This window comes from Colossoma macropomum, unplaced genomic scaffold, assembly GCF_904425465.1.
Source record: "Colossoma macropomum unplaced genomic scaffold, Colossoma_macropomum, whole genome shotgun sequence".
In the NCBI taxonomy this organism is placed as follows: domain Eukaryota; kingdom Metazoa; phylum Chordata; class Actinopteri; order Characiformes; family Serrasalmidae; genus Colossoma; species Colossoma macropomum.
The window spans coordinates 13783756-13809554 of record NW_023494808.1 but is presented as its reverse complement, the minus strand read 5'-3'; the positions used below and the strand labels follow the sequence as shown (position 1 = coordinate 13809554).

General features: G+C 38.8%; 1 protein-coding gene across 1 annotated transcript in view; it reads right to left on the bottom strand.

Annotated features, from left to right (window-relative positions):
- The window catches only part of elfn1b (extracellular leucine-rich repeat and fibronectin type III domain containing 1b), a 106429-nt gene extending 91932 nt beyond the window's left edge, over positions 1-14497 (bottom strand). The window contains exon 1 of the mRNA XM_036557449.1: positions 14408-14497. The gene's annotated coding sequence lies outside the window, so the exon portion shown is untranslated. The remainder of the gene's footprint in view (positions 1-14407) is intronic.
- Between the last annotated feature and the right edge of the window lie 11302 nt (positions 14498-25799).

The window sequence follows — 25799 nt, the reverse complement described above, 5'->3', positions numbered from 1 at the left end:
TCTGCTGTATCCTCTGCTGAACTGCACTCACTCCCAAATCAATCACAGCCCTACCCAGTCCATCCATTCTTCATGCTTTACAAGAAAAACACACACAGGCTGCACCTGTCATGCATCTGTTTCTTCCGCGCAGAGTGGAAGGCGCTCCATCAGAGGTAGAGGAGCGGCAGAAGGTTAAAAAATGATAGCAGTCTGATAAAAGCGCGTTTAATTACGCTCTAATTATGAACAGGCCAGCACGTTTGCATGTAGATGCACGTTTGCCCACGTGCAGAACATCTATTAAATGCGCCTTTAGCTGTAATATTGCTCATTCTCAACCACCGTGTGTGGATGTGTGCATATGTTTGGCCACCTCTGGTCAAATGATCTGTTCTTGTTGACTTTCAAAGTGAAAATAATTACGAAGAACATATTTCTGCGCATTTTTATCCATAATTGCTGTGTACTTGCTGAATGTAACATATTGGAAAGAACATAAACAGAATAAAACAGAAAATGTGGCCTGTGCTAAAGTTTTGGCACATTTAACGAAATGTTAAATAAATATAAATTGTGCACTAAAAACACTGAAAATGCCATATTTAAAGGAGAATTTCACCAATCAATATTTCTGTGCCATGCAATCTTTAAGATGTAAACAAGTGTGGTTGGATGTGAAATGCCAGATTCAGAAAACCCAGCGGTAACAGCGCTACACCATGTCTCTCCTTACCGCTAAGGTATTTCTAATTGACTCCATGTGCCACACTGCATTTGGCTGCAGAGGTGTTTACTGTAGTTATTATTAATAAAACATTATCCCCTTCAAATCCCAGCCTTATTACTTACTAAGGCTTATTAATCAGTAACTACAGGGATTTCAATGCAAACTCCATGAGCTATTCCTAGGTTATAGAAGTGTGTAATACAACTGGGCCCACTGGTGAGCCCTGGCCATTTTAGGGGTTAAATTATTTGCTGTACATCAGCGTATTTATATTGTTCTTTAAAGCCATTTTTATTCATTCGCATAGGACAACAACCTTAATTGTGAGAAAACCACTGTAATGTGTGGCCTCCCATGCCTTAACTGCTTTAACAGTGTGCTTCTATATACAGCAAAAAAGTCTGAAATCCTTCTCAAACAAGTCACCTTCCTCTTCATATACCCCAACATTTGCAGTTTCAATATTTGCCTTGATGCTTAATCCAAACAGATCAGAATGTGCCTTGTTTAAGCAAGTGTGGGTATACATGCATTATTTGTCGACGAGTTGAACGTGTCACCAAAGATGTTTGAAAACATTATGAAAAATTAGAAAAGATAATTCAGTCCAGAACAGCTTCTTATTTGGGAAATTTACCATCGGTGTTATTTTTTGTGAGGCAGGGTTCTGAATCACTAATATTCAACTGGAAGATAAATATTAATTCACTGGCATACATATCTTCTTGTACACTGTCATCACTGAGGTTTAAAAAACCTTAAAAAACTAAGTATATGTACCTCTCATCAACACAGTTTGGTACAGAAATACAGTGTTGTGTTACTTACACTATATGGCCAAACACTTATTGCTAACAGGTGTATAAAATCAAGCACATAGCCTTGCAGTCTCTATAGACAAAAAAATAGGTTGTACTGAAGAGCTCAATAACTTTAAATATGGCATCTGTTATTGGATGTCACCTTTGCCACAAGTGTGGTTGTGAAATTTCTGCCCCGCTGGATCTGCCCCAGCCAACTGTAAGTGCTATTATTGTGAAATGGAAGCGTCTAGGGACAACAACAGGTAAGCCATAAAGCAGTAGACCATGCAAACTCAGAGAGTGGGGTTGCCGAATGCTGAAGAGCGTAGCGCATCACTCACTACAAACTACAAACTACATCTAGAAGCAACATCAGCACAAAAACTGTGTGTTGGGATCTTCCTGAAATGAGTTGATGAAAGCCTGTTTAAACATATGTACATCTATCTGCCTATTCAGCCCATGCAATCCAATTCAAGTGCATCAGTGAAATTTCTGCCCTGCTAGATCTGCCCCAGCCAACCGTAAGTGCTATTATTGTGAAATGGAAGCATCTAAGAGCAACAACACCTCAGCCATGAAACGGTAGACCACGCAAACTCAGAGTGGGGCTGACAAGTGCTGAAGAGCATAGCACGAATAAATCCTCTGTTGTATGTCCATATATGGAAACTAAGCTGCAGATTCATTTAGCCCATTCAGATGACCTTGACATGGAGTGTTTCAGCCTAGAATGCTTTTTGAATGAAGCACAATAGAGTGCGACCAATCAGAACGGAGCTCATATACATATCAGTCTTAAAGACAAGCTAGCAAAACCTGTTTAATTCTATGAGATGAAGAGAGGTCAATTACAAATGAATTACGACTGCATACAACCTCACAAAAGGCCTTTAAGAGCATCCTCCAATGTCTTTAATCTAATATCTATATTATTCATGTGCAATATACAGTAAAATAGCACATACAGTGTTTCATAGTCTTCTTGTCCTTCGATATGTTCCTGTTCTGAATGTCCTGTACCTTTCTATGCCTTATGATCACTAACCTTGACTAGTTTTATTGAGTTAAAACCAGTTAGGCTTTGCCCTCAAACGTGCACGAGACGGCCTAGTTTATTCTCGATGACTCCCGAGCTTCATTCAGCCGGCTTATCTAGATTTAAGCACCCTTGACTTGAAGCACACTTGAATGTCAGAGCACATAATTCTTAATAACACCACGTTATTCTCGGTGCTCATGTTTTGCTGCTATTTTAATGCGGAACAGCCTCCTCTTCTTCCGTTCACCTTTGCTCACTACCGTTCTTCCCTTACTTTGCACTCATTTCTCAAGTTAACGCCATCTGCCAGAGATCAGGCTGAAAAAGAAACGAACCCTTCCCCTGTGAGGAAGCACATGCCTCACCAGATTTCGGCCTATAGTGTCGCTGAGCCCTGCCAGCAAGCAGCTTTCATGGAATAATCGAATCAATGACAAAGTCAAACAAAGGAGCGGAGAGAGCTGAAGCACTAAGTCAACCGACGGTCATGTCACAATTATAGGGGACTAATCCTTGTTTGGCCTGACCGGGACATCTCCCATCAATGTCGTCCCTTTAGTCCGAACAGCTTTAGCATGGCTTGTACTTGAGGAGCGCCGGCCAGGTGAGGTGAAAGGAATGGTGAATGGTGATCAAAAAGCAGGAAGTGAACTTTACTCTATGTAAAATAGAGATTTGGGTTCAATCATAGACCAAAATATACCAAGGTCTTATGTAGTAACATGCTAATGTGGCCAACAATGAGGGGAACTCAACTGCAGATTAGCGTCACGCACATGACATCATGCTAACTGGTGGCTGCTAGCTTCCGTTCATTACTAGCCACATTAGCATGCTTGATCAAGCTATTCCTCCATGACACAGACGTATGCTAATGGTTGGGGCCCCCTGGTCAAATGATGTCCTCTAACTGAATTTAATGTATTGGACATTTGAAATGTGGCCTGTGCAAAAGTTATGGCACACTTTAGATTGTATGTTTTCATCTTTTCCAGTATGTTAATCTCAGCAAATAAATATAAATTGTGTACTAGAATTTCAGTAAAATGCCATATTTTGTTCTCCATAGAGAATATTTTAACTTCGTTTCACTTAAAAAATCAACATTTATTTGACCAGGTGCTCAAACACTTAAATAATCTTAAATATGGTCTAAATAGTTCTCATTGTGAGATTGTTGTAAGAAAATGATATGATTTTTATTTCACTTGCTTATTAGTTTGCCTATTATACTTGTTAGCATTTTTCAACATATAATCAAGATAATTTAGCTTTTTTCAAGAAATAACGCTTATCAATGACACGAAAACAAGCTAAATCGTCTGTCAGCTGTCATGTGTCATGTCTCCCCCCATCTCTAGGGAGACTCCACTTGGACTCTCCCTGGCTCTGCCCACTTGCACACCTGCATCTGATCTTGGTCTCATTAAGACTCCTATATATACCCTTGTGTTTGGTTCAGTTGTTGTGAAGTCTCTATGTTTCTGAGCCTGGTTCTGTTGTAGTGGTCCTTTTTTTTTGACCCTTGCTTTGTTTCCTTTTTCTCTTAATTTTGCCTCCCTGTGTTTTGACCCCTGCCTGCTATGACTGTTGGCCTGGCCCAACTAAAGTTACTTCACGTTTACAACCTACATCAAATGATATGTTACAATATAAGGCACTTTCACCAGATAAATTTACCTAAATTATGTAAAACATCTTGAAATAAGTTCTTTTAAATTCCTTTACAACAATCACAAAATATTAGACATAAGAGAAATATTAGACATCTAGACTTGCAATTTGAAATGATTTCACTTGACAGGATATGATGAAGGAATAGCTTAACCAAACATGCTAATGTGGCTAACAACGCATGGAAGCTAGCCACCAGCTAGCCACCTGTTAGCATTATATCATGAGCAATGCTAGTCAGTGGTTGCCTTTCATTCATTGTTAGCCATTGTTAGTGTTGCACTGATACTGATACTGTATTGGTATTGGCACCGATACACTTTAACACAGCAGCCATGTCACAATGGAATTCTTACCAGTTGGAGTTCTTCTTTAGGTATTCGTTTCACTGGAACACCACAAACAGGCCAGCTAATACTAACAGTAGCCCCTTACCGGAATGACTGAACAAGGCCTCTTTCAGTAATCGCTAATCTACCACTGAATAGTCAGGTTTTACCAAAATAAAATAGTCAGAAAGTATAATTGTGGAAATAGCACGACTTACAAGTTAGGTACTTGACATTGGGCAATGCTTAAAGATCAGGTATCATTATTGGAAGGGGAAAAGTAGTATCAGTCCATCCCTATTAGCCATCTTAGCATGTTTGGCTAAGCTACATCTTCATGATATTCTGCCAAGTGAAATAATCCTAAATCTAGGATAAATATCTAATATAACATTTGGATATTGCTGCCGTACATCGTGTGAATATTTAATGTTGAATCATCAACAAAGTTACCATGAAAAGCTGTTTAGCTTCATGAAAATGGACTTATTTTTGTTACAGTTGCAATAGGTTCCCATTGTATCACTGAATTACAAATGTCCACATCTAATACTGAGTAAACCAGCTGAGAAAACCTTCTGAACCACTCAGGATTGGTGTCTGACATAGTTTAATTCCATGATTCAATGGTAATTCCATGGTATGCCGAGAGCAGAGTTCCAATCTCAGCCATGGCCATGCTCTTCATTGGGTGTCAACACAAAGTCATGCTGGCTAATTGAACGTGTCTATGAGGTCAAGCCGCAGCTTATACATCGATTGGCTGTTTTGTCATGGGTGAAGCAGTCAGCCCCCCAGACTAATACAAAACATGTGAATTGGAGACCTCCATAAACGACTGGACCTGGAGTACCGGCTTACATATACACACATCTCACCACTTTATTAGAAACACCTACCTTATAGGTCCACTGTATAGGTGCACAATTACAGACCCGTCTGTTGGACAATTTGTCAGCCATTCTTCACCTCATTCATCATTAGTCAGTTTCTGTCCACTGTTGACCAGGTATTTGGTGGTGCAGTGCGGTGACATGGCAGTGACGTGGTAGCGTGTGTGGTACTGTGGTACTGGTCTATCAGGTACAGTGCTGTTACTAGGTTGAGAGTGGTCCACCACCCAAAATATCCACCCAAACTGACCACTGATCAAGGGCTTATGTAGCTAATGTAGCTAATAGAAGCTAATAGCCACCAATTAGCATTGTGCAAACTACACCTACCTCTCTGGCTGAAAAAAATGGCTAAGACCAGCATGGATCCCATGTTACTCTAAGCTGGTTCATGCTGGTTTTTGCTGGTCAGGTCCTGCTCTAGTTGGTTACCCAGCATAGTCATACCAGCATCCAAAACACATGGCTGGTTTTGCTAGTTTTTCTAAGCAGGGTAACGTGCCCCAACTGTGTTAAGTAATGTTAATGTTAATTGCTTAATAATGTCTTAGAGACTTGCTTATACGGTTTCTTACACTCTATGACACACAGCTATCCATGAAAATGAACAAATGTGTGCCATATGCTAAAAACATAAGCAGAAGCCAGAATCTTAACTAGGGATGCACAACGATATTGGAATCTTATCAGTGTCGGCAGAAAATTTTCACCACTAGACGAACGTATAGATTTGACTGATAATTCAAACTGACACTTAATGTATCAAGAAGAGGATTTGCTATGACTGACCATATATCTTAGTTACGTCCTAGGACAGCACTTTTTGTATACATTTTTTTCATGATAAATCTAAACCTTTCAACTTCACTTTAGAAGAAATCAGAAAGATCTTAAAAACAACACTGGAAAAAATTGTAAATTTAACTTAATTTAATTTAATTACTACAATCTCAGTTAATGCATTGGATTTAAATAGATCATAACACAATAGCTGCCCTGTGATGGACTGGCGACCTGTCCAGGGTGTATCCTGCCTTCCGCCCAATGACAGCTGGGATAGGCTCCAGCACCCCACCGCGACCCTAGTATTTTGTTTTATTGTGGGACTGCAGCATGAAGCAATTCCATAAAATGGCCCTTATGTTGGTATCAACATCAGCATTGACACATAAGTCAATGGAAAACATCGGATATTAGCATTGGTCCAGAATTCCCATGTCGGTGCACCTCTAGCTTTGATATATTTCATTCACATTGAAATGATGCCCACATTTAAACCATGTAAATTCAATATATTCCATTTTTCAGTACACACACAGACACAAAGACGTCTGAACAGGAAATGTGTGTGAGGCCCAGGTTTTCACACCTAACGCTGTTTCCGCAGCAATATTATTTGGAACAACCAGCCGCCCCCTTTTTCATTCTTCTCCATCTTTTCCTCAGAAATATTACCTCAAGCAAGGATGAACCAATTCACACCCCTGCTCCACGCGAAGGAAAGATTGACTACTCTCCCTCTCTCTCTATTTCTCTTCCTCACTGTGTTTTCTCTCTCTCTCTGAAAGAGGACACCTTGCAGGAATAAAACCCACCTCGGAGAGTTCTCAGTCTCTGGAGGATTCTGGGTTCTGGCACAGTACGGCAGGCAGAAACTGAAAGTGCAGCCTACAGCTATTCGGAATGCAGCGTTGGTCTGGTGATGCTCATGCTAGCCTAGCACCCTTCAGCTAGTGCTTGGGTGTTATAGCAAAGAATTAAGGTCACCAGTTTCAGAGAAGTGATGGCTCTCATCTGTAGTACTGTGGTTTTCTATAGTTAAAGAGGCTTTCGGGCCTAAAACTAGTGCTTACTATGTTATTAGTTATGTTTTGTAGTATTCCATAGTGCAGTATTGCACTATCGTCCATTCTCTCACTACATTACCCAGCATGCAACAAACCTTGGGAATCCCTACAGTGCTCAACAAATCTTAATAGCTATTAATATATTAATAAATACATCTGTGTTGTTAGCTTTCAACAGTGAAAGTTAAAACATCACAGTCTTTCACAATTTACTTCCACCTTCAAGACACATCACCAGAAGGAAAAAAATATGTTGTCTGGACGGCAGCATATGGTGCCAAAATATCATTCAGCATTAATGGTGCCTTCACAGATGTACACGTCGCCCACGCCATGTGCACTAATGCACCCCTACACTATCATGAATACTGGCTTTTGAACAGTGCACTGATAAGCTAAGTGGTCTTTAGCCCGGAGGACAGTGTCCATGATTTCCAAAAAGAATTTCAAATGTTAATTTGTTGGACCACAGGACACTTTTCCACTTCCCCTCAGTCCATTTTAAATGAGCTCGGGCCCAAAGAAGGTGGCAGCATTTCTGGATCCTGTTTATATTTGGTTTCTTCTTTGCGTTTTAGAGTTTTAATTAGCATTTGTGGATGACTATTTTCATAGACAGTGTTTTTCAGAAGTGTTTCTGAGCCCCTGCAGTAATTTCCTCTACAGAATCATGTTTGTTTTTAATGCAGTGCTGCCTGAGGGCCCAAAGATCATGACCAGCAAATACTGTTTTTTGGCCTTGTCCCTTGCATACAGAGATTTCTCCAGATTCTCTGAATCTTTTAATGATATTATGTTCCGTAGATGATGAAAAAAAATGAATGATGAAAAATTTTACATTGAGAAACATTATTCTTGAATTGTTTTACTATTTGATTGTGCAGTCTTTCACAGAGTGGTGAACCTCTCCTCATTTTTACTTCTGAAAGACTCTCTGGGATGCTTTTTTCTACCTAGTGATTACTGACCTGTTGCCAATTACCCGTCAGTTGTTTTTTATAGCATTACACAACTTTACAGTCTTTTGTTGCCCCCATCCCAACTTTTTTGGAACGTGTTGTTGGCATCAAATTCAAAATAGGCATATATTTAAAAAAAAAAACAATACAAAATTTTTGTTTCAACATTTGATATGTTGTCTTTAAAGCATTGTCAGTGGAATATTAAATGATTTACATATCATTGCATTTTGTTTTTATTTACATTTTTCACAGCATCACAACTTTTTTGGAAATGGGGTTGTACAATAGGACCAGAATAAGAGGTGAGCAGGCACGTATACAACAGATCTAGTGATGGTTAAATGTTTTGTTTTGGCCAGAGTGTCTTTTTAAAGTGTTGTTCACCTGAATATCTACCTGCTTCATTCTATAATCTGTAGGTCAAAGGTATTAAATTCCGATTACAATTTTTAAAATTATGTGCAATTCTGTATAATGTGTTATTTGTATTACAGACACTCGTATTTACAATTTTGCTGAGGTACAACTTGAACAACCAAAAGTGACTGTAGTTGCTGAAACATCCTACTATGCCATTTTTCTCTGAATATCTTAATTGTTACCAATACCATCAATTAAAGACATCTGAGGCATTGCAGCTGCTAGGCTAACTATGATAGCTGATGTTAGCTAAAACCAGAAACAATGAAAAGATGTTTCTCTGTTCTAAAATGACCTTGATAAACTGACATGTTGGCAAAAAAAACATGTAGAGATCTGTTCATTATTTAAGGCTGCACTTGTTAGTGCTAGATTTAGCTTGTGTCAGCTCCACTGAGAGCTCTAGAGTCAGTAAGTATTAGCTTTAGGGTCAGCTCTAGCTCTAGTGTCAACTCTGCTAGCTAGTATTAGCTCTAGTGTCAGGTCATGCCAGCTCTACTCTTATATAGTGTTAACTCTAGTGTCAGCTGTAGCGTTAGTGTCAGTTCTTGTGTCAGCTCTACTGTTATTTATTGTTAACTCTAGTCACAGCTCTAGTGTCAGCTCTACTGTTATCTAGTGTTAACTCTAGTGTCAAATCTAGTGTTAGCTCTGCTGTTCTCTCTAGTGACAGCTCTAGTGTTAGCTCTGCTGTTCTCTCCAGTGACAGCTCTAGTGTTAGCTTTAGTGTCAGCTCTACTGTTATCTAATTTTAACTCTAGTCTCAGCTCTAGTGTCAGCACTACTGTTAGCTTGAGTGTTAGGTTTACTGTTAGCTCTATTGTTAGCTAGTTTTGGCATCTAGTGTTAGCTCTAGGGTTTGCTCTAGTGTCAGTTCTAGCATTATTGTGAGTGTCAGCTTTAGTGTTAGCTTATGTGTCAGCTCTAGGGTTAGCTTTAGTGTAAGCAGCTGTAGCATTTAATCTAGTGTTTGCTTTAATGTTAGCTTGTGTCAGCTCTAATGTTAACTAGAGTTAGTGTTAGCTCTAGTGTTAGCTCATGTCAGCTCTAGTGTTAGCTCTAGAGCTAACTTTAGTGTTGACTCTATATCAGCTCTAGTGTCAGCTCATGTGTGGAACACATGAAGATTGAGACTTGTCCAGGCTCATCTTCCCCTGACAATGGAAATATCAACACACTCACAAAAGACACTGTTTTGCTTTACAACGCCCACAATGAGCTTTCAGTTTGGCAGAGGGGAAAGAGTTGAGAAAAAAAGAAAGGCAGGCACAGATGGGAAAAAAATGTTCCCTTTTGCATTAATGCCTTTCTCTGTATGTCCTTTATAACAAGCAAAGGCCACAGGACTAATCTTCAGATCGATCAGCATATTAACCTTCTCATACGGTCACTTAAATGTTATTAGGTTCCAGCTACAAGCAATAACTTGCTTAAATGCACAGTGAAACTCCTTGACAGAAAGATCAGCGTAGATCAGCGTGGCCTTTCACCAGTAAAACTAGCACATCGCTGTTGTCTGAAGAAAACCTTGTATCTCCAAAATGGTAGCTTTACAGGAGGAGGAAAAAACACACTTTACTTTTAATGTAAGTCAATGGAACCAGACTTTTTTTCAAGTCATTTTGGGCCATTTCTTGTGGTCCATTCTTCATGAAATTTACACACAATGTAAAGACAGGCATTTTCAAAGTATGTCAAAAAAACGACAAAAATGGAAATACGAGGTTTTCTTCCAACAGCAGCGATATGCTGTGTTTTGGATGCTGCTATGCTAGTCAGCAGCAAAACTAGTCTATGTGATTTGCATGCTAGCCCATTAGCATGACCATGCTGGGTGACCAGCTATACCAGCTCCACAACAGCACCAGACCAGCATAAACCTGTTTTTTTTTCAGCAGCGTTAGCCAACAAGTAATGCAAGTAGCCATTAAATCAGCTTTATACAAATTGTGTCCCTAAATCAAGTAGTCATAAACAGCTTGTTCATGTGGTGTGACATAACGTTGTCTATAAAATGGACAAAAGATGTTGTGTAGCTAACCAAAAAGGTGTAGGAACCATCTTAAAGACTGATTCTTGTCACTACTTTTGTTATTATCTGTGAGTATATTGTATAGAGAAACATGAAATACATTGTATGTGCTTTATTTTTAGTGGATATTGTGTTTTAGGCTGTTGTTTTTATTTGTAAAGTGGTGCTAGTTGCTCCGTGCTAGCTTCAGTACAGTACTCTGTGTAAAGGGCTCAATGGACATGTGATAGAGTAAGATAATTATAAAGTCTTCTACATTTTTAGCCTATCCAAACCTGCTAAAATCCCCCTACATCAGCACAAACAGAGTAATAGTGTAGATTATAAAGTAATGCTTGCATTCCCCAATGTGTTCATCCAAACAATAGCTCAGCAGTACAAGGAAGTGCACCACTAGGGGTCACCAGAGCTACTTCTAAACACAGGTCAGAAAACCCACCCTCAGATTTTCTACTGTTTCACACTTCCACGGTTAGTAAATTTGGGAGATCAAAAGTGAAGTTAACCACTAACGAACATTCCTGCATTCTTTGACATTGAAATCAATGAGCGTTTTTTTGCCAGATAACTTTTACTCACGTTTGGTTTGATAGCAGATTTAAACAGACAGTTTGCACAATGCTAATTGATGGGCACAAGCTTTTATTACTCGCTAGCCTCGTAGCTCCAGTGAAAAAGTAAGATGCGAACTTCAGACATCAACTACATCTTGGCTGATTTGCTTCATTTGAGGTACAGGCAGGGAGGGAAAATTTGACAAATGGGGGTCCAATAGCCAACAAACAGCAATGTAAATGTAAAACTAGGTTAACAAAGTACACTAATAAGAGTGGATATTGTCAATGTTTAAGTCTAATACTTTACATGCCAATAGTACACAAGCAAATACCTATTACATTGGCAATTTCTTTTATTTTCATTGTGCCACTAAAAAAATCCTAAGAAAATACTTATATAACACACAAAAAGGATAATAACTGTTGTCACCAAATTACCACAGCACAGCAAATGCATGTTAAAAATGATCAGATTTGTAAGCAATGGAGGGTTAGTGCTTTCTTCTTTTTGACAATATAGGAATAATTGCAAATACCTGGCAGCTCTTTCACGATTCAAAGTTTTATGTCTACAACTGAATATTGGTAATAGAAAAATATGGCTTGTGAGGTAACTAAAGGGCCTGGTTCAGATGACAGACTTTTGCAATTGTGAGTGCTTTTTTTTACCATAGACAAACAACAATTACATCATGTTGATTTAAATGAAAGGTAGTGAAGTTAGCTGTTAGGCTACTTGCATAGCTAAGGGCTGATTCACACTGCCGGAGACTTAGCCAACAGTGTGCATAGAGTGTGTATCCACTCCTCCAGCCAGTCTAAGCTATGCACTTTTTTCAACAACCGCCCTGTGACCAGCCACAGTGATTTCACATCGTTTCAAAAAGCGGGCATGACTTCAATCCCTGGCAATGCTACAGTCGTCCGAGTCCGGGAGTCCAAGAGAGCACAATTGGCCCCGTTCTCTCTGGGTGGGTAGGATGGCGAGTTCTAACAAGTAGGTGGAATTGGATATGACTAAATTGGGTAGAAAACTGGGAAAAATCAGAAACAAAGTGGGCATGTCATGCGCTCCCCGCTCCCTGCTCCCCCCCTACTTTTGTGCCATTAGGTACTCTGGAGCCACCTCCATCACCAAGCTCAAGGTATGCAGTCCTCTCAATTCCACTTTGCTCTCAGCACACCATTTTTCACTCCATTTGTTTGTGTTTGCGCTCATGTGCGGGTGTGCATGCATGCGATGCACAGATATATCCATTGAACTTTCATTAGTACATCTTGAAAGTACTCTGGAAGCTTTTAGAGGGTCATGTGAGGAACATAGCATCCGCACATCCCCGACAGAAAGAGCCTGAGAGAGAGAGTGAGGGTTCTTGTCTGGACCTATTAGTCTCATTCATGCAGACACATCAAAGACACCCGCAGCTATTTATACATCTGTTTGATACGCTGCCATTTGCATTTCTTTTCTCTAAACCTTGCTAGTTTCCAAACATTATCCTCCATAAGGAAAAAAAAAGGTGGCAAAAACAAACAGGGCCTACATATTTCTCAATTTTGTTTCCTGTCAATGGCGGTGATAGTTTCTACATTATTAGGCACATCTACCTCACAGTCAGGCCATTTTATCAGAAACATCTACCATGTAGGTGCACGTTGTGGGTTCACAGTTGCTGACGGTAGTCCTTATGCACAATTTATCAGTCCACTCTACTCCATCCAGTAATGGAAAGGTGAACCATAGGACCACAGCTGACCAGATATCATTTGAGTGGTGGACCATTCTCAACACAGCATTGACACTGACTGGTAGTGGCATCCCAGAGTGTGTGGCGCTGGTACAAGTCGTTGCTGAGTTTTTACCCACGTCAGTGTCACTGCTAGTCTGGGAACAGTCTGTCTACCAAAATGTTCCAGCCAAGAACAGTCCGGTGGTCAAAAACTGACTGCTGATAAAGTCAAGTGAAGTCAAGTGGACTTTGTCACTCCTCAGTATAACTTGTTTACATTGGAACGAGATATTGTTCTTCAGACATAAGAGTGCAACACAACAACAGCAGCACATTACACAAAGTGCAGAATATGCAATACATACACCACACAATAGGAAAGAAGAAGATGAGCTATAGTTTCAACAAGGTGGACCAACAGTAGATGTTTCTAATAAAGTGAGCAGTAAGTGTATTTTCATCTTTAAAGCTAATTATATCTGTCAGATCTACCCTCACTCTACATGGACACAAATGAGTCTTTGGACTAAAATGTATTTTTTTTAATCTGTTTATGGCGGTAGTACATAGTGCCTAAAGAACTTCAGATTTACCACTATTTACACATTCATAATATGTTATAATGCATTCATAAGGCATTATAAACATGGCTATAAATATTTATAAAAATGCATTACATGTTATAGCCATGCTTATTATGCATTATGTATTGTTAACATAATACATTATAAGTACTGTTCATAACAAATTATAAGAGCTCATAAGTGGTATTTGTCTGCTCTAAGTAAAGTGAAGCGTACTGTACTAAAGCCTCCTCCAGTGTTAAGAGTGAGGCTTCAAGTTGAAGTATTTACTGAAGGATTTACTGAAACACTAAAACATACACAATAAAGCACATTACAGGCTTCAAATGTCAGAGTTTAAACTAGTGCTGCCATCAGTGTTTTACCCAATGTGGGAAAGTCAATGTACACCACCGTTAGCTTGGTATTTGTCTTTACTTTACATGGGACTGCAAAGTAAAGACAAATACCAAGCTAACGGTGAAGTCAGTCTCAGCATGTCTCCAAGCTGGGACTGACTTCTTTGGCTCTGACAGTATAACATGTTATCAACACTACTTATAATGCATTATATTAACAATTCATAATGTATAATAAACGTGGCTATAAAGTGTAATTCATTTTTATAATTGTTTATAATCATGTTTATAATGCCGTATGAGGGCATTATAACATGTTATAAATGTGTTTGTAGATGCTTACAAACGTGACATTCATAGAAAGTGTTACCACTTTGTTTATATCTCAACATTTGAATTGAGCACAAATTGTGTGTTAGTGTGGTGATCGATCAGGGTAGTATTTAGTTAAGCATGTAAAATAACAGACAACCCAAGCTGTACCTACCAGTTAGCTAAATTCCTGATAACGTCGCCCCAGTTAGCCGTTTTCCTGTATCACCTTCAAACCCCTGGCATGGCTATGGAATCAGTCGTCCTATTGAGAAGAGGAGAGCATGTCAGTCATTTTCTCATGGCACAGTGAAATGATGATAGAATGTAAGTGAAATTGAGCCGATACCACCAGAAAATAGTGGATTGGATATCAGAAAACAAATTTGGTTTGATTCTATAACCAAACATCACAGACCTGCTTGTAGCACAAAATAACATAAAGTAAAGTAGATTGATGAAAAGAAGAGCATCCACACATTGCTTACAATAGGACAAGGATTAGCTAACAAAGAATTATACTCTCATTTACAAACTTTCATTTATATGGGCTATTTTTCTCATTTTTGCCCCTTTGGTATCAGGTGATACTCAAGGTTTCATTGTCTAAAAATAAGTGGTATCATTTCATCAGTATTGGTGATACTAGTATCTTGATATCAGTATCAAATGAGAAAAGAAAAGGTGGAATTATGCCATCAGTATCATAATTGTATCAGAAAAAGAACAGTGCTATCATGACATTAGCATTGCTATTGTATGAGAAAAGAATCAGTAGCATCACGCCATCAGTATCTGTATCGTATCAGAAAAGGAAATGTAGTATCGTGCCACCAGTATTGGTATCAGTATTGATTGTAACTGAATGATGCCTCATTCAAACTTGAGAAGTCTTATAAGAACATGTTGTTCATTTTCTTTTTCTCTCTCTTCTTTTATCACCCCCAGCTCTATAAATCCATCCTCCTCATCTCTTCATTTATCCATTCTCTCACTTTTTTGGTTGAAAAAAAAAGAACCTCTCCCCTTGAAATGAGATCAAAGCGTTTAAGGCAAAATTATCTGCCTTAAGAATCGGATTAAGGGAGCACAAAAAAGGAGAGGAGCCATCGCCTCAAAGTAAAATCTCCCTCTGTAATCACAAAATTCATCACTTCAAAGCAGGGCACAGCTACTGCCACCACAAGCAGAGTGCAGCTACAGTAGCTGTGCGTCTGTGTAAACTCTTAGGCACTACTTTAATATGAGGCAAATTAGTTTTTCACACACAGAAGACAGCACCTTTTACAAGGTAGAACGTCTATGTTTAGCGTAAATATAAAAAAATATGAGAAACTGCTCTTTGTTTAATATATAATAAATTACATAAGGTGTGAGCTAATTGCTTAGAAAGCACCCTTCAGTTAAAACTAATGTTTTAATAGAACCTCGTCCTCAAATAGGGTTTCAAAAGAATAGAAGAATCTTTTAATTAAGTCTCTGAAATTTACCTTTAAAGGTTAAACCACAGCTAATATGAAGGTGAGAAAACACAAGCATTTGCAATGGTGCATAATGTTATCAAAAGATTCAGGGAATCTGGAGAAATCTCTGTGCATAAAGGACAAGGCCTCAAACCACAACTAAACGCCCATGACCTTCGTTCCTTTAGACAGTACTGCATCAAAAAACTGCATGCTTCCGTGATGGATATCATCATCTGGGCTCGGGAATACTTTGACAAACCATTGTCAATAAACACTGTTCGTTGCTGCATCCACAAATGCGAGTTAAGACTGTACTATGCACAATGGAAGTCCAGAAACGCCGCCGACTTCTCTGGGCTTGGGTTCATTTGAAATGGACTGATGTATAGTGGAAACGTGCATTGTGGTTTGCCCAAGAAGTAAAGGACCATCCAGATTGTTACCAGCGTAAAGTTCAAAAGCAAGGATCTGTCAGGGTATGGGGGTGGTGTTAGTACCCATGGCATGGGTAATTTGCACATCTTTGAAAGCACCATTAACACTAAAAGATATGTATTTTATTATAACAACATATTCTACACTTTTACACAGTTCACACTTTCAAATGATACCACATTTGTGTTGGTGAGTAGAAGATATTTTGTTATGATTTGGGTTTGATGGAAAGTTATATAAGTTTTGTTTCGTGGAAAGAAAAAAACATCTTTTACATTTCTTCCATGTTGACATTGAAACAAAAAAATTGGAGTATAACCAAGAATGTTTTTACTTCTATGAATTAGTCATATACTTTCATTTAAAACTTTTAAAACAACACAATTATCACCACACCTATGAAAGTCAAAGCTACCGTTAAAATCTATGACCTGATCTGAAAACAAAGTGCGTACATAGATAAAATTAAATAAAACTACCTACAGCCAAAAATAGCTTCTGTGATGAGAATAAATGCAAACGTTGACAAAACGTTTTGACAACACAGGGTTCATTACCATAACACTACCTCCAGAGGAAATATGCAAATTACATTTCATAAAGAGGAGACAGTTATAAAACCTACCGTAAGCAAAATATTGAGAGCACACGCTGCATTCACTCTCTCTCACACACGGACTGTCGCTCGCCCTCCTTTTCTCTTCCTCGCTGTGTCAGAAGCAAACACAAACATTCATAACTCACGTCTTTTGGTTGTGCTTACTAGCATCTTTTATAGCTCGCTCATTAACGGCACAGTAGACGTCTGGGTCCTGTGTGTTTTGCCTTCACCTGCATGTCAGACTCATTAAAGATCATGTTATATAATGTTTATGTTTGAAGATTGCGCTTAAGTTTGTTTTGCAGAGAAAGTATACGTTTCAACAACCATAGACATTGGAACCACTATAAAACAGACAGTGCCAGTACAAAAATCTGATTGGCTGAGCAATGATTGAAGGTAACACTGTATTTGAATAGCCCACTGTTGATGCTTATGCTAGTTAATAATGTGAACATCTACAGATTATCTACTAGGTCATATTGCTGCTGTCGGAAGAAAACCTTGTATCTACGTTTTTGTTTGTCATTTTTCAGTTTTTGACATAATTTGAAAAGACCTGTTACCTTTTACATTGTGTGTAAATTTCATGATGAATGGACCAAAAGAAACAGCCCAAAATGACTTGGAAAAAAGTCTGGTTCCATTGAACTACATTAAAAGTAAAGTAGGTTTTTTTCTTTTTCCTGTAAAGTTGCCATTTTGGAGATACAAGGTAACAGCAATATGCAAATAAAGTGCGACCTAAACCTCCCATACATGTGAAAGCATGAAAACTGTTCTGTTAATAATCTTTGACCGTTATGTTGCATGGCAACCATAGCATATTGAAAACCAAAGTCATTTAGACCAAATCAGAATGTTTGTAAACATCCCAGTTAGAAAAATTTGTCGGGCTCACTTGTGGGCCGCATCGTTGGTTTGTTCTGGCCCAGTATACGGCTGGGTCCTCAGCCCAGATCTGGCCCACACGCTGTAAAGTGAGTAGAACTAAAGGATATGGCCTAAATCTGGTCCCAATCTGGCCCAACTACATTGTTGGTCCACAATATTCATGCCAGAATCCCATAAATGTAGACACAATGCAAAATGGCATGAGCAGTCCAGGATATGGCCCTATTCTGGCCTGCATGCGTAACATCTACCCTGTAGTCAACGAACGCTCACATGGGAAAGCCAGAATTGGCACAAAACTGTCTGATATGTGGCATCCAGTTAGCATGGAAGCAGCTCATTCTACAATAAATAGAAAACAAACAGACATTGATAGAAACAGTAAAATACTGTTGTGTTTGAGGCAGTAATGTCAAATGTACTTAAGTATGTAATGCTTTTACTTTAATATACATACTGTTAGCATTTGTCTGCTTACATTTTCCCATTTTCCTGCTTTCAAAAGCAGCTAGAGCTGCTATAAGTAGCACTGTTAGCTTTTATGCTAGCACCCACAAAGTGTTTTTGCTCACATTTTCATGCTCAAAATAAAAAAAACTAAAAGCTTTGTTTGATTCTTCACATGATTCAGTGTAAATGTAGGCATTTGAGTGAGTGGGGCAATATATTGTTATTTTTTAGCCAATAAGCTAACTGACTTTGTAGCTAATTAGCCTTGTTAGATGATTTAGAGTGACATAAAATGACCAAAAATACTATTAAATTGTTAATCAGCGTTAACAATTCTAGTTCTAGCTGTTTCTTGAGCCAAACTAAAACTCCCTTTATAGCCTTATAAAGGGAATATTTTTATTAAACCCTGCAATTACATATGTGGCTGGTGCAAGTTCATGATTATATGACACGTATTAACCACACAAAGTTGTGAAGTCATCAACTTGGGAAGATTAGGTTTTAAAAAAAGCTGGTAAGGCTGATTTGTCTTATAGTGGCAGATAAACCCTTTGAAATGACCTAGTTTTCTGCACTAATTGGTCATAAAATGTGTCTTAGTCACAAATATAGACAAACACAATGTGTGAAAGCTAATAACAATTATAATCTTTCATGTCTTTATTGTGCACACCAAGTAAACATGCTGGTGGACAAAATAAGTGAACCCTTGGATTAAATGACTTTAAAAAGACTGCATATGTTCTTTGTTTTAACTTAGATGAGGACCAGACCATATTTTAAGACGAATTTATACATAAGAGCAGGTAATTTCAAAGAGTTCACATACTTTTTCTTGCCTCTGTAGCTTTGGGGGGGTTGGCCTGCGGGGCCTAAGCCACCTCATTTGGAAGCAAAGCAGGCCCCCCTCAGATTTCTCAATGCACATTAAACAAGTAAACGAAAATGTTAAATTTAATTTGTCTTGCTCTCTTAAAAGCTGTTACACACTGAGCATGACACGAATAAATGACATGAAAATATTCAGACACGATGTGAAACATCTCTACAAACTGGAATTTTGCCGCATTGTTCACGTCACGACAAACAGGCAGAATGTCTCCTCATAAAATGGACACATGGTGACAGTAGATATTTTGTATTCCCCATTTTGGAAGAAAAATGAGCACGATCATCACCCCCTCATTCAGCAGCTGGAGCGTTATGCTTACAGCCTGGATGCCTGTAACTCTGTGCGAGCTGTTTCGGAGATATTAACAGTCTGTAACCTGGCTGCACCACTGCTGTATAAGGAGAACTGTTTATTGCAATTACTATTAATGATAAATGAAATGATTAAGCGCATCTATCATATGGTAAAAAGCCCCATGTTACAGTTTCGCCATGGTCGCCGCCACTCGCGGCTCTATTTTGACACAGCCCTGCTGCAGAGGCCTACACTGCATTGAAAGTCAGCTGGAGTTTTGTTTATCTTTATGGCTTTGACATTGAGTTGCTGGGTGAGGCATCATTAGTATTGCACCCACTCGTGTGCTGATTGTAAAAGCCTGATGGATGACACATACGCTGCTGACACTATCTATTTCCAGACAACCTGATTGGTGGACCCACACACAGTACAGTAATCTACCCTGCGTGCGTCTGCTACATGACCGTAACGTCTTTAATCCTCTTTACCACTGCCCCATACGTATTCTCTTTGAAAACGTTCTGTTGTGTTTGTCATTTAACTAAGACGAGATCTACAGTCACTGGCCGCTTTATTAGAAACCCCTACCTTCTAGACCCACCTTGCTGGTGTACAGGTCTTTTGATGCAAAAACTACTGGAATCTTGTCCACTGTATTCCCTAAATACAGCAGATAGCTGTAAAATATGGTGTAGTCTGGAAGATACAGCATACGGGGAAGTGACTTCCCATAGCTTTATCTTTATCTATACTATTTTCCCTAATATTGTGATTTCTGAATGCTGGTGTTGGGTTTATTTGTACAAACATGATGTAATAAAGCCAAAAATTCAAAGATTTGGAACAGAAATTTTGACTCATCGAATATATTACATTATCAGACGTGCTTTATCATTATTGTGACCACTTAAATGGCCAGGGCTCACCGACAGGCCCTGCTCACAGGTCTAATTTGCATCGGAGTCTGTGTAGATACTGAATAATAAGCCTTATTATGTAATAAGCCTGGGATTTTAATGGGTTAACCTAATCAATAATAAGTGCATATTGATCTGCCTTGTGCTCTGAATAAATTCACATGCTTGCTGTGTATCCAACAATTAAGGAAGCCTCATGCATGTTTTATACAGTGATAGAAAACACAAAAGCACACAGAAAGCTCTGGAAACTGATCAATTGATATTGTTAGTGTTGTACTAAGCTTCTACAGTTCAGGAAGGTTTGTATTGGTCCTATTATTCAATCAATCAGTCAACCTTTATTTAAACTCAGACTAAACTGAGGGAGACCCTCTTTTACAATGTAGCCGAGCCAATACAGACATGAGAGATTGAGAAGTTGGAATAGTAAAAAATAGTAAATCAAATGCTAAAAAAGTAATAATAATTATAGTAGTAAATTTAATAGTAAAAAAGTAAAAAGAAAATCAATAGACCATAAAATTACAAAAATATAGTAAAAAAAAAAACATTTTTTTAAAAAATAACAAATAATAAAATAAATAAAGAAATGGTGTAAAACAATAATCTTGGCAATAAAAAAAATAAATCAAAACATGCAAAAATCACATTAAAAGTAAAAAACTCAACTAAAACCGTTGCAGGCTGAGTGGGGTTGGTTTGAGACTAAAAGTTTAATATGTTAATGTGACACCAGTGAGCGAAGCTTTAGAGTTACCTGTAGTGAATTCCAGCTCACTGTATACTCACTGTAGCTCTTGCCTCATATCGTCACAGTCCAAAAAAAAAACCTCAATTTTTTGAGAATTTTCTTTTGACATCATTTTGAGTTCAGCAGCTGTCTGTAAAAGGTAAGTGGACAGTGAGTGGAAAGCAGGGGTTTCTAATAAAGTGTCAGCTCAGAAAATGGGCCTCTACTTGCTGGAATAACAAATCAAACTGATTACATTTCTGCATAATTCAGTGGTAGAGATGCAAACAAAGTTGTGCAGAGTTGTTTGTTGTGAAATGGTATTGTGGAGAGACTTACCAACCACGGGTTGCAGCGACTTCAGCACAAATATAGCCTTTTTATTTGCTATCAAAAGCACCAGTGAACCTACACGGGTCGTCTGAATTTTGTATGGAATGTTGAAAATGGGTAAATAGTGGTAAATCTGGCAAAATTAGCTTTCTTTGAGGACTATTTTGCCTCATAAAACAATGTCTTCATGTCTTGATAAGTCTTAAATGGAGTATTTCACATTAAACCACTCTGAATGACTTTGTTTAAAAATTAGCAGGATTGACGACTGAACTATTTAGCCTCAGAAACCAACTTAAAAGTGGTGTTAGCCACCTAAACGCGAGAAAGAAATGCGCACAAGCAGACGATTCCTTTTCCAAGCAACACTAAAGGGATCTTTTTTTTTCACAGTGATGGCTTTCATGCCTTCGTGAGGTCCTTCATCAGCTACCTGAGGAGAAGGCCTCAATATCCGCTTCCTTTAAGCAGCTCTCTGGATGAAATTCAGATTCCATTCAGGCCTCGGTGCATGCCTGTCACATTAAAGGTACGATTCGGAGCCGCGGCCTTCTCTCTTTCTTCCTTCAAAAATCAGTATACCCGCTCCCAGGGGTTTGGCATAAATGCTAGCGTGCTCTTTCTCTGAAGTTTTCCGATGCGCTTTGTTTCCATGGCAACCCCAGCCCTTGTTCCCCTGCAGTCGTCTACTTGGGGTTTTTATGTGTTTAATTATGAATGAAGGGGGCTGATAATGAGCGAGAGAGAGAGAGAGGGAGAGAGATGCAGAGAGAGATTCACATCTTTTGCTTCTCCACGCTAAACAACTGAGAGTTAACATCTCGGTAAAAGAGTCTTCCTACGGAATCAGCATAACCTTGGCACATGCACTCATATTCACACAGAAACAAAAGTAGCCCAGTTTCAGTGCACACGTCCAACACTTGGACGAGCTGCTTTGCTGGAGAACAGATCAAAATAAGAGCTCTCTCGATGGACCGTATTCATCAAAGTTGCATCAAATCTGATCATAAAATAAGTTTTGTTATTCGCCCGTTTCGTCTTTAGCATATCTGTACAATCAAACTCACGTCTGGTGGGTGGTAGGGTTTGGCTGTTTCCGCCTTTAATACCTTCAAACCATCTCCAAATGTTACTGCAGTATACAGTATTACCGAGGAGGTGTTATAAGTGACGTAAAAGCATTTTTGACACTTTTTTGCCGTCTCTTCCTGCATCAGTTTGAAATCTACACAAAACAAGAAGCCTATAGTTGACATGGTTACCGAATAAGTGAACACAGTGCTTGATTTGTAAGCCACCATTCAATAAATTTCAAACTGTCTATCTAACTATTGCCTAATGTTAAACAGTGCTGCCAAACTGGAGAGAGCTGGAGCAGGTTAGCAACTGGCCCTGAAGGGACGGAAAGACGAAACTAAACCTGTGCTGTGGTGTTTGGATCTACTTAGCGTTAGCTTACAGTGCTACACATGGGATGGGATCGTTCCACCATATTGGCAGGGTTAGTTCTTTGTTTACATGAGAAGAGAATGTATCTTAACCAACTCCAGAGAGATGCTTAACAACATTATATGGATAAAATTAGCTTTACTGGCAGTGTGGATCCATACAGACTCCCAAACGACGAGTGAGGTAATGATCTGGATCTGCTAATGTTACAACCTTTTACCACCACATACTTTTTTTACTAGCTGGTGTGTAGCTTAGGTGCCTATTCCTTTAAGTAATATGGATAAATGGATTTTCCACTCAGCCACTGGCATATCTAACATTGGCATATTCCACTGTAAGTAAGCTTTTACCCAATACTGTTAGCCTTGCTAGTTAGCATACTTATGACTGTATTGCTGCATTGTACTATATTATAACCAGCCAGAATCCTTAGTAGATCACATGTGGCTTTCGGTCAATCTTAAGTTTTAATATGACCAGACAAACGCTGATCATCTGTTACACAAGCTAACGTTAGCCTAGAGTCACATCATCAACTTCATCATATTTATCGGCATGTGCTATTTAACAAGGGCTGAGTTAAAACGTCCTTTCCTGTCTCCTATTTTGTAAGTCCAAGGGCTACAGATCAGGTAAAATCAAGGAAAGCAGGTAGGATAGAAAGACTCAATTCAATTATTCAGAACCTGCCTAGACTGGCTAACCCTGCAACAATGGTGGAACATAAGACACTGGAGGTTCTTTAAAGATTCTTCTATCCACCTTGATCTCTGTTTTTCGAGGTTATGACTGAAATATCCAGTTGGGAATAGTAGAGCTATCCATTACTGTTTTTAGCAAAGTCAAAAAACTTTATAGCTTTAAAACCCATTAAACATGAGCAGTTTGTGGTTATGGCTGAGTAAAGCCTAAAAGCATAGCAAGGACAGGATGTTACAATGACATCTGAATCTGGCTTTGCAATCATTGCGTTAAAAGGCCTAGTTATAACTGCTGAAATCACTGCCCATAAAATACAACCAGACGACGAGCTGCCAGAGCATCACCGATGTTCAGAACCATATCCACCATTTCAAGACCAAAACTATCCACTATTTCATCAAACTGTTGGATATTGGCTTCTGCCAGAATGGCCTCAAACCTAGAATGAAAGAGAAACCAGAAGGAGATAGAAAGTTGGCTTGAGTGCAATGTGCAAAGTTGGCTCGAGTGCAAAGCGAGTGCATGCACTGTATGCATGCCGCTGGTGGAGTGCTTTGAAGTCTGCAACTGCTAAACCCAGCAATGTGAAACTGGGCCATATGGAAGATGATGAAGAGGATTTAGTATATACAGTATGCAGAGAGTAAAAACTCCAACAACTCTGCTCTCATACCAATACCACACACACGCAACCAAGCTACTACTGTGTTAGAGCCTGAGAATGATCCACCAGCCAAATAATATCCACTCAGCGGTGGTCCTTTGGGGGTCTCTTTCCCTTGAAGGATGGGGTAGGGGGTTGCCAATAAATTATGTAGTAACAGATGGGCCAAGGCCAGTAACTGTAAACCTACACAGTGCACCTATACACATCGGTGCACTGTGTGTATAGGTATGTCTATAATACCTAAACACATAGATGTTCATTTTACACAGGCAGATGAAAGGTAGTGTTAGGAGTCGTGCTCTCAGAGTATGAAAAAGCATAGGGGGGCTGGCCAAGGGGGGGGGGATCCAACTCCAGTGTGCAGCATGAAGGGAAGAGGTGATACCCACTACACTATGCCAACCACACATATCTAAAGTTTCAATGGCATAAGCGTCAAATTGAAAGGGTGTATCTGCATCCAGTGCAATTTAGAGATACTGAGGGTCAGAGATTTCACTTTCAAAACAGCAAAGCTTTTATGTAGAGCAGTTAACTTCTATATCCTATCAAAGTCATTGTCTTAAGACTCTTTATATTGCTGAACGTCAGAATCGTAGAACATTTGGAATGTCCTTCCTTTGGGTGTCTACTTGTTTATATATAGTGAGATTTCCGCCTTGCTAGATCTGCCCCAGTCAACTGTAAGTGTGATTATTGTGAAATGGAAGCGTAAAATTAACCAAAATAAGTGTTAATTGAGACTAGATCATTATCAGAAAAAAACCTGTATCTACAAAATGGCAACTTTACAGGAGAAGGAAAACGTACTGTACTTTTAATGTAAGTCAATGGCACCAGACTTTGGTCCGTTCATCATGAAATTTACATACAATGTAAAGAGCAACAGGCATTTTCAAATTACATCAAAAACTGACAAATGGAGATATGAGGTTCCGACAGCAGCAATATATATATATATTTTTCACAATAATCACACTGTACACTGGGGCAGATCTAGTAGGGTAGAAATCTCACTTCTGGCAAAGTTTTTATCCTATTACAGTGCCACGTTTCAAGATATTGAGTTCTTCAGTATGACCCATTGCATTGGAGACTGCAGGACTATCTGCTTGATTTTACACATCTGTTAGAAACGAGTATAGCTGAAACACCTGAACTCAATAATTAGGAGGAGTGTGTTTAACTCCTTAAGATCCCAGGCTTGTTACATACTAAGGCTTATTATTCAGTATCTGCTGGGACTCCAATGCAAACTGGCTGAGCTATTCTTAGGTTATAAAATGGGTAGTAAACTTTTGGCCCTGGCCTTTTAAGGGGTTAAGTTTAGAATTTGTTTAGAATTATAAGGTTTTATATGCCCGTAAACCCCAAGTGGAGTGTAAGCTTCACCACACCGTTCAAGATTCCAACTCCATTATTGTAAATGCTTAAAATACATGAAATTTAAGTGAATATAAAGGCAGCTGTTTCAGTGTAATACAGTGTTGTACACTGTTTTACATGGACTTTATTTTCAGATATTTGTAATATCAAGAAATAAGCACCAGTATATGTTAATTTCATAGTAAAATCTATTGTACTACATCAGCATTTGGAACTGTTTCGAGACTTGTGGAAATGTACTATGCCATCTGTAATAAATTCTATGTTTATTTTACTGTGCTTTTTCTATGTATATGAGAAAGTAGTATGAAAATAGGATAAATATATTGTGCTACA